This window comes from Alligator mississippiensis, chromosome 2, assembly GCF_030867095.1.
Source record: "Alligator mississippiensis isolate rAllMis1 chromosome 2, rAllMis1, whole genome shotgun sequence".
Taxonomy (NCBI): domain Eukaryota; kingdom Metazoa; phylum Chordata; order Crocodylia; family Alligatoridae; genus Alligator; species Alligator mississippiensis.
In genome coordinates this window covers 112045380-112070225 of record NC_081825.1, presented here as the reverse complement: position 1 = coordinate 112070225, position 24846 = coordinate 112045380, and positions in this window count along the sequence as shown.

Here is a 24846-nt window from a genome sequence, read left to right as displayed (position 1 = left end):
ACCAGAGTGCCCCAAGGGATGACGAGTAGGTCGAATGGTCATAAACTACTACAAGACCATTTCAGGCTGGACATAAGGAAGAATTTCTTTACTGTCCGAGCCCCCAAGGTCTGAAACAGCCTGCCACTGGAGGTGGTTCAAGCGCCTACATTGAACACCTTCAAGAACAAACTGGATGCTTATCTTGCTGGGATCCTATGACCCCAGCTGACTTCCTGCCCTTTGGGCAGGAGGCTGGACTCTATGATCTTCCAAGGTCCCTTCCAGCCCTAATGTCTATGAAATCTATGAAAAGTTTCATAAACTGGTTTGGACCAAGTCAGGTAAAGTCTGATACTACATTCAATTCAGATGCATCTTAAACCACTTTCAGCCAGTTTGAAATTGGTTTATGTGTGTCACAGGGAGAGACAAATTGGGGGGGGGGGGCTAAAGTCTAAGGGGGGAACCCCGGGACCAGAAAACGGGGGAAGAACAGAAAAAGCAAAAGTAAAAAAAGAACACTTACTTGCAGCAAGACCGGAGGCAAAGCAGGAACACCGGAAAGAACCCGTGCGAGCCATTAGCCGCGCTTTCATACAGCTGCGGCTGGCCGGTGACTTCAGCAGTGATTACTGGCTGGCAGGGATAAAAAGAACGGCCCACAAAGAGGTGGGGGAGGAGATGCCGAGAGGATTCCCAGACAGAGGGGTCAGCCGGAAGCTCGGGGTGGAGCAATCCCCAGCGGTGATCCCCAGCAGAGGTGGATCTGACGCCTCACACATTGAGGAAGAAGCCGTCGATGATGGTGAAGGTAAACCTGCGCTCACGGCAGGAGCTCCAGTGCAGAAAAAGGCGGGGACAGAAGACTGAGGCTGGAGAAACCCCGAGCCTAGGAGCTTCCACAGGGAAGGGGGAGGCACTGGCCCTCCCTACAGTGTTCAAACAGGTGCAACTGTTTGAGGGACCCGGGGGACCTGAGGATATGCTCTGAGGACAGTGACAATGTTGAAAGGCTCAGAGGGAGGGCAGCATTAATGAGAAGCCCCAGAGAGAGGACAGTGTTACTGAGGAGCCCCAGGGAGAGGGCCACACCATTGTGAAGGCCCAGAGAGAGGGCAACGGCGGTGTGAAGTCCCAGAGAAAGGGCAACGGCTTTCTGAAGGCCCAGAGAAAGGGCAACAATATGCTGGGCTGAAGGGGTCAAGCCGGAGGGGAACTTCAGATAGCCCCAGACAGAAACAGAGGCTGGGTGAACAGGAAGAGACCCTAGTGGCCAGTTAGGAGCACGGGGTTGTACCTTGGGCACACTCAGAGTGCACGGTGTTGGTGGTGGTTTTCTTGTGTTTTTCTTTTCTGGTAGAGTATTTTGTGTTTCCCTGTGTCTGGAGGGGTTGAGATAGAGGGGAGTGAAGAGAACCGAGAGTGGAGCGATGCGCTTATGCATTGAAAGACACCTGTGGTGCACAAGATTGGCCACAGGACCAACAGTGACCCGCCAGGCTGGGTATAGGGTGAGGTAGAGGGAAGGTGGAGCCTCGCAGAAGACTGCTAGAGGAACAAGTGGCCAGCGATGGAGATCACGCAGTACTGAGCCCCCCCCCACTGAAGAAGATTCAAAGTTGTGGCAGGCGAGAAAGGAGTAGACTGCGTCGTGGGTAAATACCTCCTCATGAGATCACCTGCAACAGCAGGGTGGATTCTGGTAGGCACTCGAACCAAAGAGGCACGGAACAAAATGTTCAAGGCCAGGTGGGCACAATGTGCACTGATCTTCTGTTCTGTTACAGGTTATACCAGATTCTGATCACTTAAACCAGTTTATGTGTAACTTCTGTCCCTAGCCTTCATGTGAGGAGCTGTTTATCAGGGGAGTTTGCAAGGATACCTTGATGTTCATTCTCAGTGTAACAAATAATTTGGGCAAGGATGAAAGCAGGAGAATATGCAGGAATACAGTATTCAAAATATGGTTAGTAGTGGGCTTTATTGATAATTCTGTTCTCCTATTAGATGGAAGATTAAAAAAAATGAAGTGGTATAGCAGGATTATTCTTCTCACAGAAAATTTGGCAGTGAAACTAGTTGTAAATTACCATCACCCCCTGATGCAGATAGTGTATTTTTGGGGTAACTAGGGAAACCAATTGTAAGCTGGACCAGTGCCTGTCCTCGTTTGTAAAAACCAGCTGTGGAACATAATTCTGAAGAAATTTTGAAATTTTCTAAATGTCAAAAAAATTCTTCAAATTAAAAAAAAATGTTCCCTCAAAATTATTATTGGTTTTACAATGGTAATGAAGCAATCGGAATTTTTGTATTGAAATTTTACTTTAATTTAATTTTAAAACTCTGAAAATATTTCTTAAATATTTTTCCTCATTTTGACCAATTCTACTGAATTTTACCCAATTATTGATTTAATGATGTTTAATTTATTTTTAGATCTTTTTGTACGTGCTCATGAAAGTAAGGTTTCTGCTTGTATAAATATTTATGAGAACTTCTAATTCCTGTGAAGACATGTACTTCTCAAAGTGTTGTTTTTATGGGTTACAAGAAAGTTGTAAGAGATTGGTGGACAATGAGGGAAATAACAATTTTCTAATCCATAAATATATTTTGACTATACATGTTAGGAGGAGAGATAATGTTAGGTACCTCAACATGTAGTACAGCATAAGCAAAAACATGTTCGTATGGGTACATGTTGTTGGCTTTACTCTGTTTCTTTGAAAGAAAAAATTGTCTTGAATTTTTTAAGACTGAATATCCCTTCTATGAATGTGTAGCTTCCTCCAATTATAAATTTACCTGGTCTTCCCTTATTCATATGAAAGGAAAGAAAATAAAAGGAATGAATAAAACTCCAGCAAACTGCTACAGTTGTAACTAATAAGCCAGCTAGGCTTAAATTTAATCCAAATATCATTTTGAGGAAATGGATCTATTTACATCACTGTATATTTACCATGTTACCTTTTTTTAAAGAAAAAGATGGGGCAATTTACAGGGGTTGCTTCCCTTTTTCAGGGAAATTGTCATCTAATTTGTGTCTAGAGTGGAACTAGACAAGAGTGAAATTTGGAATGTCTCCAAGTGTAGGGAGAACACTTTCTATAGCATATAATTAATATTGTGGGCTTTATTTTACATGGAGTTTACACAGAGCTAATGATAATGTATCTCTCTTCTGTACCATACTTGAATCTCTACCTATGTGATTGTGAACTGTAAATTTCATAAAGTCTTAAATGCTTGAGAGTTGTTCCTATACTTTGTATGATTTTTTTTAATGAAAATGGTACCCTCTAAAAGACTGTCAGATATTAATATTTTGAAGCATTCTTCTACTTCATATATTCCAGGTAATACATTTAAGCATGTAATATTCACCTGAGACTTAAATTTTGCCAAATGCCATAAGTAAACCTGGCATACTCTAAAAACTTAGTAGATTAATCTTTTTTTGGGGTGAGTAGAAGTGGACCAGGTGGGGGTGGAATTAAAAGTGATAATAAGGAAAAAAAAAGCCAATATTTTAAGTCAAAAGAAGAAGATAACCCCCCCCCCCTCCGCCTTTTTGTTACTTATGAGTGTGGGTTTTTTTTCCCCTATTTATAGACACAGTTTAAGTGAAGGGAAAATTTGGTTCAAAAGGAAAAATATTATATTTGAAAAAAGATTAAAGACCAATTTCTACTCTTACACTGATGTAAATCTACTAGGCACTTACCTGGCTAGAGCACAGTGTAAATTATATTGTTTATTTACTATTTCTATTACATTGATATTCAAAGGATTAAATGATTTTTGTAGGCCAAGGTGGCGCAATGGTGTTCTGTTGCTCATTCTGTTTCCTTCGTAGAGTGCCAAGCTTGCATATCATGGACCGTATCCTCCCAGGACATTAAATCCATCCCAGCAGACTGTATGTGTCCCTGAATGCAGTCTTTTTAGTGGAGTTTGGGATGGCCATCCTTATGCATAGATAGATTCATAGATTGTAAGGGGCTGGAAAGGACTTTGCAAGATCATCAGGCCCAGCCCCACTGCACTAGGCAGGAAAGATAACTGGGGTCAGGTGACCCTAGCAAGGTGACCATCCAGTCTCCTCTTGAAGATTTCCAGGGTAGGTGATTGTACCACCTCTGAAGGGAGTTTATTTTACAGTCTGGACATCCTAACTGTGAAGAAGTTTTTCCTTGTGTTAAGCCTGAAACGGTCTTCCAGGAGTTTGTGGCCATTACTCCTGGTTTTCCCCAAGGATGCCCTGGTGAACCATTGTTTGCTGAGCCCTTGATGTATTCCCCTGTGTCACGGCGGGGTCCTCGCGGAGGGCCGTGATCTCCTTGAGGTCCTCTCACCGCGCTACTCCGGCCCGAGGGCACCCTCCATTCTCGCCCGCCACGTCTTGATGGAATATATAATAGGGAGGCTGCCTTGTGTTTCCTCGGGCCTGTCATCTCCTGGACCCCTCATGGGTCTCCCCATACAATGGGCGCTACCCAAGCACCCTAGCCTTATGGGCTATGCGTGGCTCCTACCTCCCCTGATACCACGCCCCAAGCCTCGCAGATGTAATGGACATTGTCCGGTCTATACGCCCACTTCCCGGGCCTCCTCTCTAATATGGCCCACTCTGGGCTCCCTCTCTCGTGCCCAGCCTCTAGCTGGGACTCCTGTCTAGCCCACTCTGGGCCTCCCCTGCCGGTGTGGTTCCGCTCCGGGACTCTCCAGCGGGCCACTGGTCCTATGGGCCAACCACACGGACACCCTCCCTGACTCTGGCTCCCTGCACTGCTACTCCCTGTCTTCTCAGGGGCAACCGCAGCGCCCTGCCTTGGTCTGAGGGGGGATTGCCGCACTGGCCTGCGGCCGGGCTCGCTATGCCCGTGCGCCCACACTGGGCTACTCAACAAAGCACAATGGCGTTCCCCCTCTCTAGGGGCTCGCTGCGCCCACACTGGGCTACTCAATAATGTACAAGGGCGTTCCCCCCTCTCTGGGGGGCTCGCCACGCCCACACTGGGCTACTCAATAACGTACAAGGGCGTTCCCCCTCTCTGGGGGCTCGCCGCGCCCACACTGGGCTACTCAATAACGTACAAGGGCGTTCCCCCTCTCTGGGGGCTCGCCGCGCCCACACTGGGCTACTCAATAAAACACAATGGCATTCCCCCTCTCTGGGGCTCGCCGCGCCCACACTGGGCTACTCAATAACATACAAGGGCGTTCCCCCCTCTCTGGGGGGCTCGCCGCGCCCACACTGGGCTACTCAGTAATACCGCCCCTTCCTGGGGCCGGGGGGCTATGCCCCCCCCCACACAATCCGGGGTCTGGGTCCCCGTCCGCAACCTACGGGTTGCGCCTGCGACCCACTGGCCGCGCTCCTCGCCGCCCGCTGCTCGCGCAGTGGCGTGCGAGCTGCGCCTTCCCTGGCGCTATACAGGGGCTATGTTCCCCCCCACACGCAATCCGGGGTCTAGGTCCCCATCTGCAACCTACAGGTTGTGCCCGCGACCTACTGGCCGCGCTCCTCACCGCCAGTTGCTCATACACTGGCGTGCGAGCTGCGCCTTCCCTGGTGCTGTGTAGATAATGCGCCCTCTTGGCGCTAGGGCATCCCACACTCTCTGGGGTCCCTATAGTTGAGGCCTCCTCCAACCCCTACAGCCTCACCCAAGCCTCCAGGTGTACTAACACAAACACAAAGCAAAACCACAAGCCCCTAGGCTGTAACACAAATGCAAGCCGCCTGGCCATAACTCCTCATCATAGCTCAAGCCTCCAGGGCTATCATGAGCTGTACTTGCGACTTAGGCTCCTTCCCATATCTCGGCCGAAGGAGCTCCTGCCTCTCCAACTGCTGGCAGGGAACTGCCAGCCTGGCCTCAGCCCTGGGCTTTATAAGGGCCAGGCCCTGCCCCCTACAGGCAGCTGGCTCCGCTTGGTTGCTCTGGCAACCCACAGCTGTGCTCACTTGGTTCTGCCAGGGCTCTCTCCCTGGCAGTTTCTCCTCTCTTAGGAGCAGGCACTAAGGTGCCCTGCAACACCCTGATATAGCAATAAGCTGCTACCAAGTCCCCTCTCAGCTTTCTCTTTTCTAGGCTGAAGAGACCCAAGTCCTTCAGCCTTTGCTCGGATGGCTTTCCTTGCAAATCTCTGATCATACAGGTGGCTTTTCTCTGGACTCTCTCAAGCTTTTCCATATCCTTGTTGAAGTGCAGCATCCAGAACTGGATGCAGTACTCCACCTGCGGTCTCACCAATGCTGAGTAAAGTGGAGGAATTGCTTCCTCTGTTTCACTTGAGATGCATCGGTTGATGCATACCAGAGTATTGTTTGCCCTGCTTGGCTACAGCATCACACTGATGGCTTATATTCATACTATGGTTTATTTATTACCCCTAGATCCTTTTCAGTCATGGTGTTGTGCCCCAGCTCAAGTCTGGGATCGTGCCCGGTATGCAAAGGCCAATAAAGATACCAGGGGTGAAAGTACAAAGAAGGTTTATTGCTAGCAATAAAAGGTGCAAGCGGAATAATTCACATAACAAGCACACCTACTACTACTTCTAAGCATCTTTTATACAGGAGTTTTCAAGCCTTTGCAAGCGTGCTTGTTTAATGATTGGTTATAAGTGAGTGACGCAAGAAATTCTTTACTGAGCATGTCTCTATACCTGTGTTTTAGCCATGTATCTCATTTACATACATGTGTGTTTCATTAGCATACTTTTTCGCCACCTAGGGGTGTGATTTTTAGTATTTTAATGAGCCCTTTAACCCAGTACTCTGTTTCTTCTTTTGTTTTTAAGCCCCATTTATCTAAGACTGTCTCCTCCTTATCATTGCAGATGGGCATTCTTCACATAGCATTCTCTTCTTCTTTGTCTTTGAGTAGAGGTTTCTAGGTCACTCCTTACAATGGTAAAGACATTTTGGCACCACTAAGCCTGTAAGTATGTTTAGGATTGTTCATCCCCAGATGAAGCGCTTTACACTTCTCAATGTGAACTTCACTTGGTTCTGATCCACCCAACTTGCCAACCTGTCTAGATCTGCCTGTATCTACAGCCTATTTTCAAGTGTGAGCATGTTCCCCCATAACTTGGTGTCATCTGTGAACTTGACCAGTGAGCTCTTACCCCCCCACCCAAATCATTGATATTACTGTAAGAACGTCATGGGAAACCAGATCAAAGGCCTTTTGGGAGACTAGATATATAATGTCGACCTGCTCTCTCTCATCCAGGTGGCAAGTTACTTGGTTATAGAAGGGGATGAGATTGTTAAAACAAGACATGTCTGTGACAAAGCCATGCTGGCTGTCATTCAGAATCCTATCTTCTGCAAGTGTATCGTGCACTGCCTCCTTGATGAATTTTTCCAGGATTTTCCTATAGATGCCCAGGTCCTCTCTTGTCCCCTTCTTGAAGATGGATACAACATTGGCCCTCTTCCAATCTTCAGGGTCCTCCCCTGAGCACCACGAGTTTTGGAAGAGTTTTGCCAGAAGTCCCACGATGACTTCAGCCATCTCCTTTAGCACTCTTGAATGAAGTTCATCCAGTCCCACTGACTTATAAATCTCTAACTCTTCTAACTGATCACACACCAGCTCAATGTCAACAGTGGGAAGGTGGTCATTCCCACCCTGCCCATTCTGAACCTTATCTAGTATGATTTTCCCCTTAGTCCAGTGAAATATGAAAGCAAAGTAGTCATTCAGGAGTTCAGTTTTCTCCTGAGTGTCAATAACCAGGTCTCCTGAGTTGTTAAGCAATGGCTCCAACACTTGCATTTGTTCTCCTCCTGTTTCCTACATACCTAAAGAAGGACTTCTTATTGTCCTTGATTTCTGTTGCTGGTTTAAATTCAGTCACCACCTTAGTCTTTCTAATCTGTTCCCTACAAGAGCAGGCTGTTGTTGTATAGTCCTCCTTGGGGACTGTCCCAAGTTTCCATTATTTGTATGCCTGTTTCTTCTTTTTCAAGAGGACCATGATATCCACATTGCTTCAAGGGGGATTACCAGCCTTTCTGCTACCTTTCCTTCATATGGGAATGGACTTCTTTTGTACTTCAAGTATCATGTCCTTGAGAAATGACCACTCTTCATGCACTCCTTTCACCCTCAGTCCCTGATCCCACAGTGCTTCCTCTACTATTGCCCTGAGCCTGTTAAAATTTCCTTTTTTGAAGTCTAAAACTTCAACCCTGCTATCTAATTTGCCTGCCTTGCAATGGACAGTGAATGTAATGGTTTTGTGGTCACTGTTACCCAGGCTACCTTCTATATTTAAGTCGCTCATCTCCTTTGGCCAAGTTCATCTCTTTTGGCCAAGACCAAGTCTAGGAGAGCATTACTTTGGGTTGGCCCATGGACCTCCTGAATCAGGTCAAGTTTTTCAATACAGGTCAGAAAGCAATGCGACCAATCCAACTTATCCAAGTATTCCTCTCAGTAGATGTCTGGCTAATTGAAGTCACCTGTGATGACCATGTCCCGTATGCGTGTGGCCTCTGTCAGTTCTTGAGAGAACTCCAGATTGAGCTCCTTCCCCTCATTTGGCCATCTGTAGTATACACCTACAGTTATGTCTCTCTCACCATGCCCCCCCCCCCCCCCGTAGTTTGAGTGATAGGGTTTAGAGCCACTCTTCTTTGGAACTGTTGTCGGGCTCCCAGGAGGTGTACTGCTTCCTCACGTAGAGAGCTACACCTCCACCTTTCTTCCCTACTTGGTGTCTTCTGTGCAGGATGTAGCCCTCTATGGCTATATTCCAATCATGTGAGGAGTCCCACCAGGTCTCCATAATCCCTACTAGAACATAATGTCCACTGAAGAATAGGACGGCTACCTCCTTCTGCTTGTTCCCCATGTTCCTGACATTAGTGTACAGGCACCTGAAACCTCCAATTGAGACCCCAATTCACTGTATAAAGAAATTCAAACTGGAACAGGTGAAGGCAAGGACTATCCCTGATCCCAGAAAATCAAGAAGTCCTGCTGACAGGAGGACAGGAGACTCATAAAAGCATTTTGTTCAGCCTACCAGAATGAAAGCTGACAGCCATCATTGCTTCTTATAAATTCATGGAAGGGGTAACTGAACATCAGGAATAGGAAAAAATATATAGGTTAAATGAATGTATTGTTACAGGAAAAATAGAGTGTAAATGAAGAATGACTAAGTTAAAGCTGGGTGTTTAGAAGAAAGTTTCTAACCATCTGAAAAGTAAAGAACAACCTTAATATGGAAAAGTGCAGACAAAACACCTCACCAGTGTCAGGATGGAGCTTGTTAAGTATATGAAAGGATTATGTTGTAGACAGTGAAGTCCTGGCATGGGATGCCTAGAGGTTGGGACTCTCTGGAACGTCTAACTTTCTAGCCTGAATGATGGCATGACCTACTTTTAACAGCTGAGCATGTGCAGTGAGTTGGTTTTTTTTTGGTAACCAGGGGAACATAACAGTTAGAACCATTATGCTAATGAGTTATTATGGATTAATGTAATAGTTTGATTTGTGTTGTCCTTGCTGTGATTGACTTTGATTGACAGAGATCAAAGAGTAATGATTGGATCTCCATTTGATGGACAAGTGTTGTGATTTAGGCCCTATAAAGCCTGTCCAGTGTAGGGGTTGGTGCATCTTTTTGTGGTCGTTGTCATCAGAGAAGGATCTTGTTGTGGGCTGAAGGACTCACTGAGACTTGCTCTGTCTCATGCTCTCTCCCTCTTTGCCTGGTGTGTTTGACTGAATGTGAGAGTGATTAGTGTACAGCTGATGTAGTGTCTGAGTTGTGGTTGCTTGGAACCCAGAGTTTATTGAGCAAATGAGCACAGGGTGTGTTGGAACAGTGTTTGGGAGCAATGATGGAGGGTCTGAATCAGCTGGGCACTTGCTAGCCACTCACTACTCACTTTCTTCTTTGCATCACAGTGGTAAGGTAAAGTAGCACCTACCCTTTGCTGCCAACCTTTGCATGAGGGAACAACTTAGAAATTCTCAGGTGTGTGAAGCTGCACAGCAGGTCTTCTCTGCCTGTCAGCTGTCTAGGGTGATATAGTCTGCCACCTAGGAGTGTGTGTAGATGAAACAGGGGGCCTAAATAGATGTGGTGGGTTTGAAAAAATGCTGCTTCAATTTAGGGCCAATTTTAAAACCCTGTGTCATGCATGCTAGTTTACCTGCCTCTCTGGTGGGGAGGGTGAGCTGCCAGTGGGTGGAGTGGGTGGAGCAGTCCCTGGGCTGTAGGTGGGGCTGGTGATTCCCTCTGTGGCAGTGGAGGCCCTGCCCCAGGCAGCACCCACCTGCAGGCACTTGACTTGGGCAGTCCCGGGGTGTACCACAGCCATGAAGGGAAGCACTGCGCAGCTCAGGCAGGCAGGCTCCGGGGGGTGGAGGTGGGGGAAGAAAAAAGATCAGGCTTGCTTGGTGCCTCTTCTCTTCATATATCCCTAATTTTAATGAATAGGAGTCAGGTATCATTAGGGACCTATGTAATTTGGAGTTTCATGGTTTTTTTGCAGAGGCCATTTAAACCAGCAGTGTGCAATTGCTAGGATATTTTCCAACAGCCACAATTTCCTGTGTAATCAATCAACCCAACCCCCCAGCATATTATTCATATAATGCCAAGGCATGCAAATACCAACACTGTTCAAGATGTGCAAAAGCATTTAGCCTGCTTTAAAGTGTTGTGTGCACACGTCCCTTGTTTCATCTACACATGGCCTAGGGTGACAGACTGGTATTGGGTTCTTTAAGTGTATACTGTATTTATAGTGCTGTAAACTGTTGTGTTAGTTGTTATTGTGTCTTGTTGTTGTCATTTCTTGTCATAATATAGTTTTGTTGTTAACTTTATATTTCTATGTGTGAAGTTTTCATTGGTAGTGCTTGCACTTCTTGTCCGAGTTGGGCAGTAAGTCAGTTTCCAGAGGAATTAAAACCTTAAGTGGCCTTGAATCTAATTGAGGGGTTGGTAAGGTATAGAGGCTTAACAACTCTCTGTGTGTGTTTGAAACATGTGGATATCTGAAGTAGTGCACAGGGTTCTTTGTCTTGTTGTGGTGCACCTTCCAGCCCCTCCCACTCTTCAATGTGATCTGTTGATTGTGACACCAGGGGACTAAACTTGATGACACAGGAGATCCCTCTAGTGCTATTTTACAATGCAGAAGTCACTGTAAGGGATTTTGAAAAATTCCTTCTTTAGCATGTGCTTAACTTTAGGCACGTGTAAAAAGAGTCCCTTTGATTCTGAGCCTCAAAAGATAAGACAGAGAAATGATAGGAGAAAGGGAGGCTACATATAGACAAAGTAATAATTGTTAGAAATCTTGTTTAGTTCCACTTTTTCTTATTTTCGTCAAGAGATAAATATAGTAAAAAGAAAAAAAATCACAGGATGGGCAAAGGAATTGGAAGAGGGTATTAAAGAGGGAGAAAAAACAAGAAGGAAGACTGGCAGGGAGCAGAGATGCCTGGAAGATTAGGGGCTAAAAGCAGTAGGCCTATCAAGGGGACTGGAGGAGGTCAGAGAAAATAGTTAATTACTAAATAGAAAAGAATGTCAAAGATCAGACTTCAGCCCAAATTATTCTTCTGGATGTGAGCTGACTAAAATATACACATCATAATTTACACAATTGACAGTAGCTTGTAGGGCAGGGTCGCTATGTTCAGTGTCAGTGATTTTTCTTGCTGCTACTTTAAAGATGCTGTAGTCTTACTTTAATGAAATATCTAAGGCAAATAACATCAGAGACTTTTACTTCTTAACCTCTTAATGAGGACTAATTCCCAATTCTATAATTCCTATTAAAAGGTCCCCTGTGAAGAAGATGTAGATACTTTCGTCTCTGTTTCTATTGCTAATGCTCAGTTCTGGCAATTAATCACCTGAGAAGTCTGTGCAGACTCAATTTGTCTGTGTCTCAACTATCTTCTTCATAACCAGCATAGGTGTTAATTAATTCTTTTTTCATATTAAGGAGTGTGGTATGTTTTTACCTCAACATATATTACAAGAAGTTTGCAGGATATAGCTTCGTGCATCTTGTGTGCAATGTAACTGTAATCTAAACATTTCTAGTTCATAAAAAGGCATTTTTAGCTGTATTATTTTCATCTAAACAGTCTTCCTTAAAATGATTTCAATTAATGTGCAAAAATTTTGTATTTTTATATTTATTTCTTCATTTAGAATTTAAAAATATATTCAGAATGATCATATGCATTTCTTTATTCTGTATGTATCTTTCTTCAGTGCTAGTTTTTTTTCCCAAGATGGCTTCTCATCTACCATGTTGCAAAGTCCCATGCATTATCTAATTGGGTGTGTCCACACATCGGCTTTAATGTGCATTAGCCTATTTTAATGTGCATTAAAGAGTCACTAAAAACCCTGTTCTTCACAATGGAGGTACTAGATTTAATGTGCATTAACTAAAATATGTTAATACACATGTAGATGGCCCCACTTAGTACATACAATTTTTTCACTGAAATTACAGATCAGAAAGCTAAACTCACATGCAAGTCTGTGAAAGATTAGGCATCAGGGGTCTGATCCTGGATATATTTAAATCAATGGGACCTTTACCTTAATTCTTTAAATATCCTAACCTTTTAAGTTTTGTGTGTGAAATTCTCAGACAAGTAAATGGATCCTGAAATGAGCCTAATGCAGAGAGGAAGAACTATACTTTCAGTTAGACAAACTAGTTGAGACACAAATGTGGCAACCTCATGCACAAATTAAGAAGTATGTATTGCTAGTATTATGTTGCAGCAGTTTAATGTACTTTAGTTTCCAGTGTGGGTGGTCAAGCATTGGGGAAGGATGACTAGAGAATTTGTCAAATCTGCACAGCTGAGCATTTTCAAGAACAGGTTTGACAGACTGTTGGCTGGGATCATCTAGTCATGGATGATCATACCCTGAGCAGGGGGTTAGACTAAATTACTTCATGAGGTTCCTTTCAGCCCTATTTTACTATGGTCCTATAAGCCTATCTACATGTAAAGATCAGATTCTTTCCTCTTGTGATTGCAGAGCCACTGGCCGCCATCTTTGAAAAATCCTGCTGATTGGGAGAGGTCCTGGACAATCAGAAATGGGCAAATATAGTGCCCATCTTTAAAAAAGAGAAGGAGGAGGATCCAGGAAACTATGAAACCAGTCTGCCTCACCTCAGAAAAATCATGGAGAAGGTCCTCAAATAATCCATTTCTAAGCACCTGGAAGAGAAGCAGGTGATTAGGAACAGTCAATATGGGTTCACCAACAGCAAGTCATGCATGACCAACCTGATTGTCTTCTGTGATGACTGGCTCTGTAGATGCAGGGAGACCAATGGACGTAATATACTTTGACTATAGCAAGGCTTTTGATATGGTCTCTGTGACAGGTCACCCTCCCCAGCGCCATCTTCTGGATCATCAGCGCCTTATGTGGGGCATCCTTGGAGTCCTCTTGGACCTTTGCTGTCCCACTCTAATCTCTCCTGCCACGTCTTGATGGTATTAGTATGCAAGCGGGAGACTACTGATCCTATTGGGTATGTTGGGGTCTCTCCTATAAGGTTCTGACCCCGCACCCAAGCCTTATGGGCTATGTGTGGCTCCTACCACCCCAATACCATGCCCCAAGCCTCACAGATGTAATAGACGTTGTTCTGTCCCTCTCTCTGTCTTCACGCCCTCTTTGGCACTTGGGCTTTCTGCAGTCCCGTCTCTCTCTCTCTCTCTCTCTTTTTCCGCGCCCTTCTCTCAAGGCCTTCTCAGTTACACTGCCCTTTTCTCGGGCTCACCACAAGGCTACCCCTTCTCTGGGGCTCACCACGCCCGCACTGGGGCTGCTTAGTAACGCCCCATCTTTGGGGCTCACCATGCCCACACTGGGGCTTCTAGACTGCCCCTCTCTGGGGCTGGGGGTCTGTGCACCCTGAATGCTGTGCCCTCACTGGCGCTGCGGTCCCCACACTACTGTGAGTCCCCTATGAGGCCTCCTCCAACCCCTAGTAGCCTCACCCAAACCACCGGTGTAACAAATAGCAAACACAAACACAAGCCTCTTGGCTACAATGTAAACAGAAGCCACCTGGCCATAACAATGTTCAATCCTACCAGGGATACTTTCTCTCTCTGCAGTATCTGATGCAGCTTCTTCTTCAGGCCTCTCCTTTGTAACATGGCTGACAGCTCCCTCCTCCTTGGCTGCCGGACAGCAACTGCCACCTGGCCTCCTGCTTGCAGTTTATATAGGAGCTGCGCCCTGCCCCTTCTCATCAGATAACTAGGCAGGTGTGGGTCATTATTTACCACAAGTTGCCTCAGCAACCGGCACCTGAGGAGTCTTCCCGGCTCTCTCAGTAGCAGGCACCTTAGTGCCCTGCTACAGTCTCCCACAGCATTCTCACAAACAAGCTAAGGTAGTCTGGAATGAATGAATGAATAGACTGTAAGGTGGACAGAAAATTGCCTGGATCATCAGGCTCAGAGGGTAGCAAACAATGGCTCCGTATCTAGTTGACTACAGGTCAGGTAATGGAAGAAGTTGCAGCAAGGCAAGTTTAGATTATACATAGAAAAAAAAAAACTTTCTCACTAGAAGGGTATTAAAATTCTGGAACAGGTTACCCAGTGAAGTTACAGGGTCTTCATCTTTGGAGGTTTTTAAGATCTTACTAGAAAAAGCATTGGATGGCATGATATAGTTAGATTGGTCCTGCTTTGAACAGGGGGTTGAACTAGATGACCTCCTGAGGTCCTTTCCAATCCTAATTGTGTATTATTCTATGATTATTTTCACTGAGGGGTAGAATAAAATAACCAAACAGAATGGGACCTACTAACTAGGACAAAGAACCTTCCTTAAATTAATCCATTAAAAACAATATTTTGAATAAAAACCTTCTGTAGCTACCATTTCTAGTGCTTGAACTTTGAACATGTATTTTTTCTATACGTTTGTAATAAATCTCTTGGCTTGTGACCTGTGTTAAAAAAAATTCTAGTGTAAAACCCCCAAATCAAATAAATTAGCATAGCCCTAGTCAAGTCAGTATCCTGAGTACAAGATAATTTTCCTTTCTTCTTTTTCTACCTGAAGGGTATATGGTTCCATTTCTAATTCTATGATTTTCTGTGGTGTAGACATTTCATTTTGTTATGAAAAAATGGTTATTTTAAAAACAAACAAACAAACAAAGCTACAGAATAAAAATATCATTATAGTTTGTATAAGATTTCTTACAGGAAATGTTTTATTACAAAATGATCCTTACACCCTCAAAAACAGATCACTTTTTTGGGGTAATGTGTTTTTCTTTAGAGCCTTAAAAGAAAACAAGGCTCATGAGTCATATTCTTACAATTTATGTCTGTTTGTAAAAGATGCTATCAGGGTTGCTCCAAATATATGTATACATAAACCAGCATATAGCAGCTGAAAGGAAAGTTTTAAAAAATTTGAATTTTTAATAAGAAAGCCATATTTTCTCTGACTAATGGTATTATGACATCATATTTTATACATTTCTTTCTTAAGCTCGATACTTAAATGGCAAACATTTTGTATCTGAAAAGAAGTTTAGCTAGGGGTCTTCTGAAGAGATATAGAATATTCAAGAAGGTTCTACCCCTCCAATAAAACCCACCTCTGCAAAACTAGAAGCAATAGCTGTGTGCACACAAAGGTGTCTATGCATGCATGTGTTTGTATACAAGCTGCCAATAACTGCTTGCTTTCATTACATAGTAAAAGAAATAAATGTGTGGCTCAGAACTGGAAACAAGGTTTTAGAGGTTTAAACAAGTTACTAAAGAGGACATTACTGGAATATGAAATAATCTGTTAGAAGAAGTAGTTAAAGCAGCAAGTATCAAAGATATGATTATGGAATGGCTGTTCATTTCAGGTTTTCTTTCAGGCCCTGTATTCTAGTTACTAGGTCTGTGCGAAGTAGCTAGTATTCGTTTTGAATTTGTATCCATCTGATTTGGGGACAGTGATTTGGTTTGGCGATTCAGATCACTGTCCTGAATTGATTTGGCCAAATCTCCAAAATGGTCCCATCCCATGCCCACCCTCCCAGCCCCATCAATGGCTGGACCACCCAGCCCCAGCTCCTGGCTGTTAAAAACAAAAACAAAACAAGAAGCCCCACACTCACCAGCTCTTGCCAGGTGGTGGGGGGGGTGATCCACACTGCCCCCCCCCCCCCCACTGCCCTGAATTGCATGGGGGGCTTTGCCACAAGCCCTCAGAAGCCCCAAGGCTGCTGCAGCAGCTGATGAGTAGGGGATTTATTTAAATATTTTTTTTAAGAGCTGGGAGTTGGGGCCAGGTGGGGCAGCCGTGTGTGGGGGATGGGAGAGATTGCAGGGTTATGAAGCTCATGGCAGAGCCCCCCATGCAGTGTGGGCCAGTGGGGGGCAGCAGGGATTGCCCCCCCCAGCAGCAGCTGGTGAATGGGGGCTTTTTTTGAAAAGCCAGGAGCTGGGGCCATACGGGGCAGCAATGGGAGGCTCTGGGACAGCAGGTGAGGGTTGGGGAACACTCAGGGGGGCTGGGAGAGCAGGCAGGGGATAGGGCCTGGTAAGGGTCCTTCCATGGTTCCCTCCCCGCTTCTCCAACCCCTTACTTACCAGCACGAAGTTCAGATCTAGCTCCCTGTGGCAGTGAACAGGGACTGCCTGTATTTTCGAAGGTCTCCGCATCTTTTCTGAGTCGACTCGGAGAGCTTCAAATTGATTCAGACCTTTTAATTGGTCTTCTGATTCAATTCAGAGTCAGAGATTCGGCCACTGACTTGGGCAAATCTCCTCTGAATTGTATCGGCACCCGAAGCTTCGCACAGCCTTATTAGTTGCATCCCTTTTTCAGTGCTTACAACAGAATTAGAAATTTGGGACACATTGTTATTTTAGTAGAGGTGGTCAAAAGTTTTTATGGAACAGTTCTTGGCATCTTTTTGTAGTAATTCTTTGCAGAATACTTTAAACTTCTTTCCATCTCTTCCATTCTATTTTACTCTTTTATCTTACTACTTCTTCACAGATGCCTTTTCATTTAATGTAGGTCTTAAGAATTTGAATGCTCATACCTGGTTCAGGCTATTTCCTTTTATGTCTTTCACTACCATTCACCTATGAAACTCACCATTATTTATTAATTAAATAATTCATCATGGGAATGGCAACAGCATCTTTCACTAGTTGGTTCTAACAATCTACACATCTTTTCTGCAACCTGTATACTGTTCCTGCCAAGATCATATGCCAATAGTAGCAGCTACAGTACTCTTCAAGGTGCCTCTTCTCTTCATATATCTCTCATTTTAATGAATAGGAGTCAGATATCATTAGGGACCTATGTAATTCGCAGTTTCATAGTTTTTTGAAGAGGTCATGAAAACCAGTAGTATCTGCAATCACTAGGAAATTTTCCATCAGCCACAATTTTCTGTGTAATCAATCAACCCAACCCCCACCCCTCCAGCATATTATTTACATAATACACTGTTTTAGAATCCCCCAATCCTTACTGTGATACTTGGAAAATGTAGCACTCCATACAGTGACTCTCATGTGCTTGACACTTACTGACTGTGTTTGGTGATGATGGGGCCTCCCTGCCAATCTGTGGTGATGGTGAGGCCTCTCCACCAATCTGCAGTAAGGGGCAAGGCTGGTGGGAAATGTCCACACAATCAGCCTATTATACTTTGAGCAAGCTGTGAAAATGGCTTCAACTCACTGCAAGTTAAGTAGGTCCCTAACTATCACTGAACCCAGCATTTGATCTTGATGTCATACAGTTTTGTCATTTTTTGTTCAGTTCTGATCATGGTTGTGCTCTCCCTCTGCATTGCTTATACAACTTTCCTTATCTTTTCTTCTATTCCTTTCTTATACATGATCCAGTATGCTACAATATGCCTTCTAAAAATTGACAGATGTGCAGTAGAGTTTCTGATTCCCCTTTAAGTACTCTCATATTTATCTCATCAAAGATAATGCATCTGTGTTTCCCTTCCCTTGTATAAATCCAAGCTACATTTCATTGATATCTTCGTTCCTTAGCCACAAGCTTTCAAAGCATTCATCTTATAATCTACAATTGTGATTCCCCTATTTTCCACAGCTTAAAAGATCATTCTTTTGATTCTAGATGACTACTACTTTTCTTCCAGTTACTGGACATATCTACATGTGCCCCTGACTGCACATTTGGTACTGCGCAGTCCGTGCCAAATAACTGTGCAGTATCCACCAATATTGTGCAGTCCCAGTGGCACATTGTTATTTTTAGATGCTATGTCGATGTAGTAATGAGCTACAGTGACCTAGCTGTAGGTCATAGCATTGGAATCATGGTTTGTGCCCTTCAATGCTACATCGTCATAGCCATGAGGTATGTCTCTGTAGCTTGTCACTATGTAATACAGTGTCTCGTGTAGACAAGCCCACTGAGGATTCTTTTTCTGCCCCAAACTTTATTCAGCTTTTTCCAGGACTTCTCAAACCCTTTCTTTCACATCCCTTTAATGATTTCTACACAGAATAGGTAACATCTAATTTCATTTTTGCTGCAATAAATCTAAAACTAAAAATAGAAGCAGTATTGTTTCTTTCATTTTTTTCATTAAATGCATTGCTTCTCTATCATTTACATATTTGTCAGTTTCTTAGTGCCCCCCCTAACCACAACAGTAGGTCCTGTGGAATCGCTTACACATTTACCACAAGAAGGGAGGAATGCATTTGTGCCTAGCTTCTAGGGACTGTTTGCTTCTAGGGAATGTTTTTGCATTTTTCACATCCATCTGGTTTTTTTCTCCATCCAAGCTTAGTGCTGTGGAATACTCTTGTGTTAGAGTCTAGTGAGCCACTTACGTGCACTCCTCCATGGCCACAGAACAGAGAGAGAGTCTCCCAGAAAATTTTCAGGGAATGAAAGTCTGCCAATTGTTTCAGGTTTCATAACTCTCAAAGCACACCTGTCTGATTAACCTCATATTTTCTAGAAAAGGTAAATAAAGTGGGTACATTTCAAATTAAATGAAATGTTCTCTCTCCAAATTGGGTGAGTAGTATTAAAACCAGACGTAACATGTCACATTGTTATAGGATACTTTTTCCCTTCCATCTCTGGTGATCCTGCAAGTTATCATCCCCCTTGACTCAGCCGCCACATCTTGAAGGGAGAAAAAGAAGGAAATATACCAAAGGGAACAAAAGACTCATGTGTTTTGACGTGCTGATCTCTGCAGGGCTACACCACCCCTTATACCCTTTCCATGCTCATTCAAACTTGGATGTCCAAGATCTTACTCTTCTGACGTTTTTAAAGTTCCCACCCAGCTTGTCTTTTCAGTGGGTCTATTTTGCCATGAATCCTCCGTCTTCTCTGTACCCCTTTGCAGGAAGAGTCCTTCTTCTTTCTTCAGAGTAAAACCAATGTGGTTTTTGCAGTAAATTTCAAGTGTCAAGATTTTGTTTTCTTTCACAAGGGAACAGAAAAAAAAATCAAACATTTTCACAAAAATTGACCTGTCTCAAAATGTTTACTTTGCATTAAAACCTGAACATGTTATTTGTTTGTTTATGTATTTATTTAGGTTGCCTAAGATATAGAGACCCAGCTTTAGTAGTTGTCCTGCCTAATTCAGGATAATTTCTTTCAATCCAAATTAACTTGAATCAGGCAGATAAGGGTTTCTTTCCACCACAACTGGTGAGTGCCTTGATCAGAAATCTTTAGTCTCTTTCATTTCATTGAAAATTTCCCTACCAGATACAATATTTAGTTCAGCCAAAAACATTATACATTTTTCCATTATAAATATTTCATTACTTAACTACTTGGAGTACTATATAAATACATAGGGTATTGTAAACCTTATTTATTTAGAATGAAGGTTTACTGCTCATGAATTAGAGTGCTACTGTTTTGCACTCAGTGGGCACGTCCAGACAAGCGTGCACGTGCCTCTTGCCTGTCTCAAACCCCTTTGAGGTGGGGCAACAGGCACGTGTGGGAACAAAGCAGTAAAGGGAGAAAATTAGACCCCTGGATATCCAGGGGTTTTAAAAAAACATGCTGGGAAATAGCAGGGCAAGGAGTGGTCTTGAGACCATGACCGGAGGCAACCAGAGAAGGAGTCCTCCAGAGAAACACTCTGGTATTGGGCCAGAGGTCTCTATGGTTCTCCCTAGCCCCACACCCAAGCACGCCCCTTGAGCATGCCCAGAATAAAAGTGGGGCAAGACTGAGAGCCCATTTGAGGGTTTATTTGGAGTAAGAAAGTTCTGCAGAGAAGATCTAGAATGGATACTGAAGCCATGGCAGTTCAAGGTAAGAAGGGGAGCATGGGAATGGGAATTTTCTTTCTAAAAGGGGAACCCAGGGCTCTTTGCACACTGCCAGTGTCAAACACCCGGCCAATGGCTTGTGTGGTCTAGAGGTGGGAGACATGTGAGGGTGGGGGGCTTTTGGGTGGGTATTGGTGGGGTAAAAGGTGGGTCCTCGCAGTGTAGGCAGTGGCACCTGTTGCCACTTCTATCCATGCTGCACATGGCTGGAGGTGCTGATCTGGCCCAATGCCACCTGCCTCACCTCAGGCAGGACCCAGCCAGCTCTTGCCCAGGATGGGAAGGTGGCATCAGGCCAGATCAGCACCTCCATGCTGCAACACTGCCAAAAGCTGCCAGCCCATCATATGAAGGATCCCAGGTCTTGCAGGCAGCTGCGGGACTTGCGGGGCGGGGGGGGGGCAGGGTTGGGAGTGTGTCCTCTCCCCCAGTCCTGCAGCTGCCTGGAAGAGGCAGCTGTGGGACCCTTCTATTGCTGCTGCAGGTGGCTGGAGGTGCTGATCTGGCCTGATGCCTCCTGCCCCACCTTGGGCAGGACCCAGCCAGCTCTTGCCCAGGGTGGGCAGGTGGCATTGGGCCAGTTCAGCACCTCCAGCCACATGCAGCATAATAGAAGCCCTGGGAGCTGCCAACCAATGCTTGCAGGTTCCCGCTGCTGGACTCTGTGCAGCAGGAATGTGGGGCCCCCAAGGCAGCTGGGGAGCTCTGGAGTGGGAGTGTGGGCTTCCTCCCCCACATCAAGGCAGCTGGGGGACTCTGTGGCATGGTAATGTGGGCCTCCTCCCCAACACCCACCTTGCTCCTGCAGATCCCAGCAATGTCACTGCCACTTGCTTCCCTACTGCATGTGGTGCAGAGTGCCAACCCAACCCAATGCCATCACCTCAGGCAGGATCAGGCCAGTGCTTGCCACCACTGTGCTAGGTGGGACACTTGGCATCTGGCTGGTTTGGCACCCTGTGACACGTGTAAGCCTGCAACTCACCACCGATGGTCCCACAGTTGCCTTTTGCAGGCAGCTGTGGGGCTGTGCACGGCTGGGGTTGGGGCAGGAGTGTGGCCCTCCCACCCAAAAGCCCCCCAACTCCACACATGGTGTATATTGGCCCCCAACATCCACCCAATAACGCCCCCCCGACCCTACACGTGGCACAGCTGGGCCCCACCAGTATGTGCCACTTGCAAATGTTAAACACAAGTGGGGGGTGGGGGTCTCACCGGCCAACTGCTGGGAACTGCCAGCCAGTGCATGGACAGTCCCACGGCTACCTTTTGTAGGCAGCTTTGGAGCTCTGTGCAGCAGGGGTGGGAGTGTGGGAGGGGGGTGCAACCCTACAGTGGCACATCTGGGTCCTGCGGGAATTCACAATGTGAAGCAGGTGAGCTCAGGCAGCAGCTGGAGACACTGGGGGGCTCCAGCAGCAGCAGGCAGCTACTCCTGTGAGGATCCTGGGGCGGCCTGATGTTGGCAGTTGCAGAGTTTGGGGAGAGGGGGCAGGGGTGCGCATGTGGCTCTCTCTCTCCCCCCACATAAAATTGTCCAGATGTCATTAAATCACTGTCTTGCTTTTTTTTCTGTGTTGCTCTTGCTCTCTCTTGCTTGCTGTCCTTTTTATATGTATATATAGGTGGGTTTCAGGTTACTTGAAGAAATTTCTGGATTTTGTGGGTTTGATTTCTAATGCATGCTATTAGGATTTGTTAATCTGAGGTTTTGAAATTTGTACACAGGGAACCTCTGGATCCCTGCTGGTGAAGCAACTGGTGGGACCTTGGCACAGGAACCTGGCTAGGGCTGGCACCGGGAGCATACCTGGAGGGCAGAGGAGGTGGACAATCTCCTGGCCATTTTGGGCCAGGAGGACATGCTCCGGCAATTTAGGGCAGGTCACCATAATGAACATATCTATAGGGTGATAGCCACTCAGATGGCAGAGTGGGGGCACCGGAAAATGTGGCAGCAGTGCTGTACTAAGGCCAAGGCTTTGCAGCAACAATTTACTGCTGTCCATGATGCCAACCAGTGGTCAGGTGCGGGGCGCACCACCATGCCCCACTATGAGGAGCTGGCTTACATCCTGGGGCCCACAGTCACCAAGCCCCGCCACTACTCCTTTGTTACTGGGCAAAGGGCAACAAGAGGAGCAGCCAGTGCAGGGACCCAGCTGGTGTCCCCAGAAGCAGAGCCATCCTCTAGACCTGCTGGCCTACCATCACCAAGTGTCAGGAGCAACAGCGACAAGGACCAGACACTGCCAGGCACATCCAGTGCCACCATCATGCCTGAAGGGAGCCCAAAGTAAGATGACCCCTTCCTTCTGTTGAACAGCAGTAGCAGTGGGGAGGGGCAGCCCAGGGTCACCTACATTGGTGGAGAGCACACCCTGGCAACCTTGACACCATCCTTCAGGCTGGGTCCAGCTCTGCCACTCAACCCAGCCACCTGTCACCAAGACCAGGTAAGTCCTACACGTGCCATGGGGAATTGGGAGCCTCTTCCCAAGCCTGCTCCTCCTCAAGGTCTGCATGTGTCTCATGTGTGTCCTTATCATCTCCCTCCCTGCCTTCCTCCTCACCTGACTCCCCCTGCCACCCCTCAGTCATCCCTGCTGAGGCCTACTTCCCAGCAGGGCCAAGACAATCCCCCCACCTTGCCAGCACTCCCTGCTGGATGGAACTGGCCCTGGTGATGGTGGCAGTGGGAAGGAGTAAGATTCACCCCACAAGCCCATGGGGCCTCAGCTTCATAGCACTGGGGCCACTACTTGAGGACCTGGCTCTTTTAAATGCTGATCTTCCCTGGTAGGGAAATGCTGGGCACCATAGCCTGAGCTGGCTGTGATGCTTGTGCCCAGGAGGATCCCTCCAGGCACATCGTGAGAAGGGATGGCCAGACAACAGGATAGTTGTGGCCCTTGTCAGGAAGATGGGTCCACATGGGTCTAGTCACAGACACATGGGCATGGACTGCCTGCATGGTCATGTGCCCAAGAGTGAGGCTAATCCTTGGGAACCCTCACAAAGCTGTTCCTGACCCATGCCATGTTGCTGTATCTAAAGATGGCTCTCCACTTGTTCTTTCTCCAGACAGCCCATCTGCCAGAGGAAAGGCCACTGCCCTGCACCCAGGAGCTGCCCTCCAAGTCTTCCAGACACCAGGGGCTGTCCAAATGCACCACCTGTGGCAGAAGCAGTGCACCCAGTGAGAGGGCTGGCAGGAGAAGTTGGTCCAGGAGGAGCAGTTATGCCACCAGCAGGCACTGGACTTTCAGACCCAAGTCCTGTAGGAGCTCTACCAATTTGGCAATGACCAACTGGGGAGTTGCAATCTTGGAGGGTGGCCCTGTAATGCCTGGTCACCCTGATTGAGGGGGAGCAGCAGCTGGTCATGGAGAGCCTAGAGGAGATGCAGCAACTCCACGCGTCCACTGACATGGCCATAGCCCATGAGCACAGGGTCAGTAACCAGTTCATGGCTACCATTCCTGCCCCAGCTGCTCCTGCTTCTGTCCCCCAGGATCCACCAGCCCCACCATAGCCATCTGGCCAGCCTGTGCCCCTGGCACCAGGGGCAGGGCCCAGCTGGGGGCAGGTTGGCTGGATAGTGCCACAGTTGCCCGCCCCCCCCGCCAGCATTCTCCCCAGGCCCATTATGAGCATCAAGGGACATGGGTCCCACCTTCCCCTCTCCCAGGCCCAGACCAGCCTGCAGTGGCTGCCCCACAGGAGGAGTGTTCACCCTTCTCCCCGGAGCAGCTGCACCCTGGGCCATGTCCTCATGGCTCAAGCACACATGGTGGTAGGCCCAGATCCCGAGGCCCAGATCGGGGCCATAGGGCAGCTAACCCCTGAGCCCCTCCTCCCTGTTCCCCTGGCCCCTCTCATGTTCCCTTGGGTCACATATACAGTTTTTATATTTCCTTTTACAGTTGGAGTTGATGCACTGGTGGTGTTTGGATAGTTTTTTGTGTTGAGAGGGAAGGGGAATAAAAATGCCTTTGTTTCAACATGGCCATACTGTGTGTGCTATTGAGGTCCTGATCATGGACAGGGATGGAGGCCCCTGAGCAGGTGGCCTGGTGCTGGTGAGGAAAGGTGTGGTGCGCTACTCAGATGGGTGGGCCAGCAATTGGGAGGTGATGGCATCCTGCAGTCTGGCTCCTAAGTGTCACTGCTGAAGAGGGTGCTTCTCATCTGCGAAGCTGTGTCTGGCTGGCTGGCTCTGCTGCAGCTGCTGCTGGGTGTGCTGTAATACCCGGCAGGTCTACTCCATCCACTGGGGCTCAAACACCTTGCACATATTGTGCAGGACACATGCTGCAGTGATAATTCAGGGTATGTGTTATGGCACTGCCTCCAGGTGACTAGTGAGGCTCCACCAGTGTCTCTTCAGACAGCCAAAAGCTGTTTTGATGGTGCTTCATCAGCAGGTGAGGGCCTCATTGTATCTCTGCTGCTGAGCATC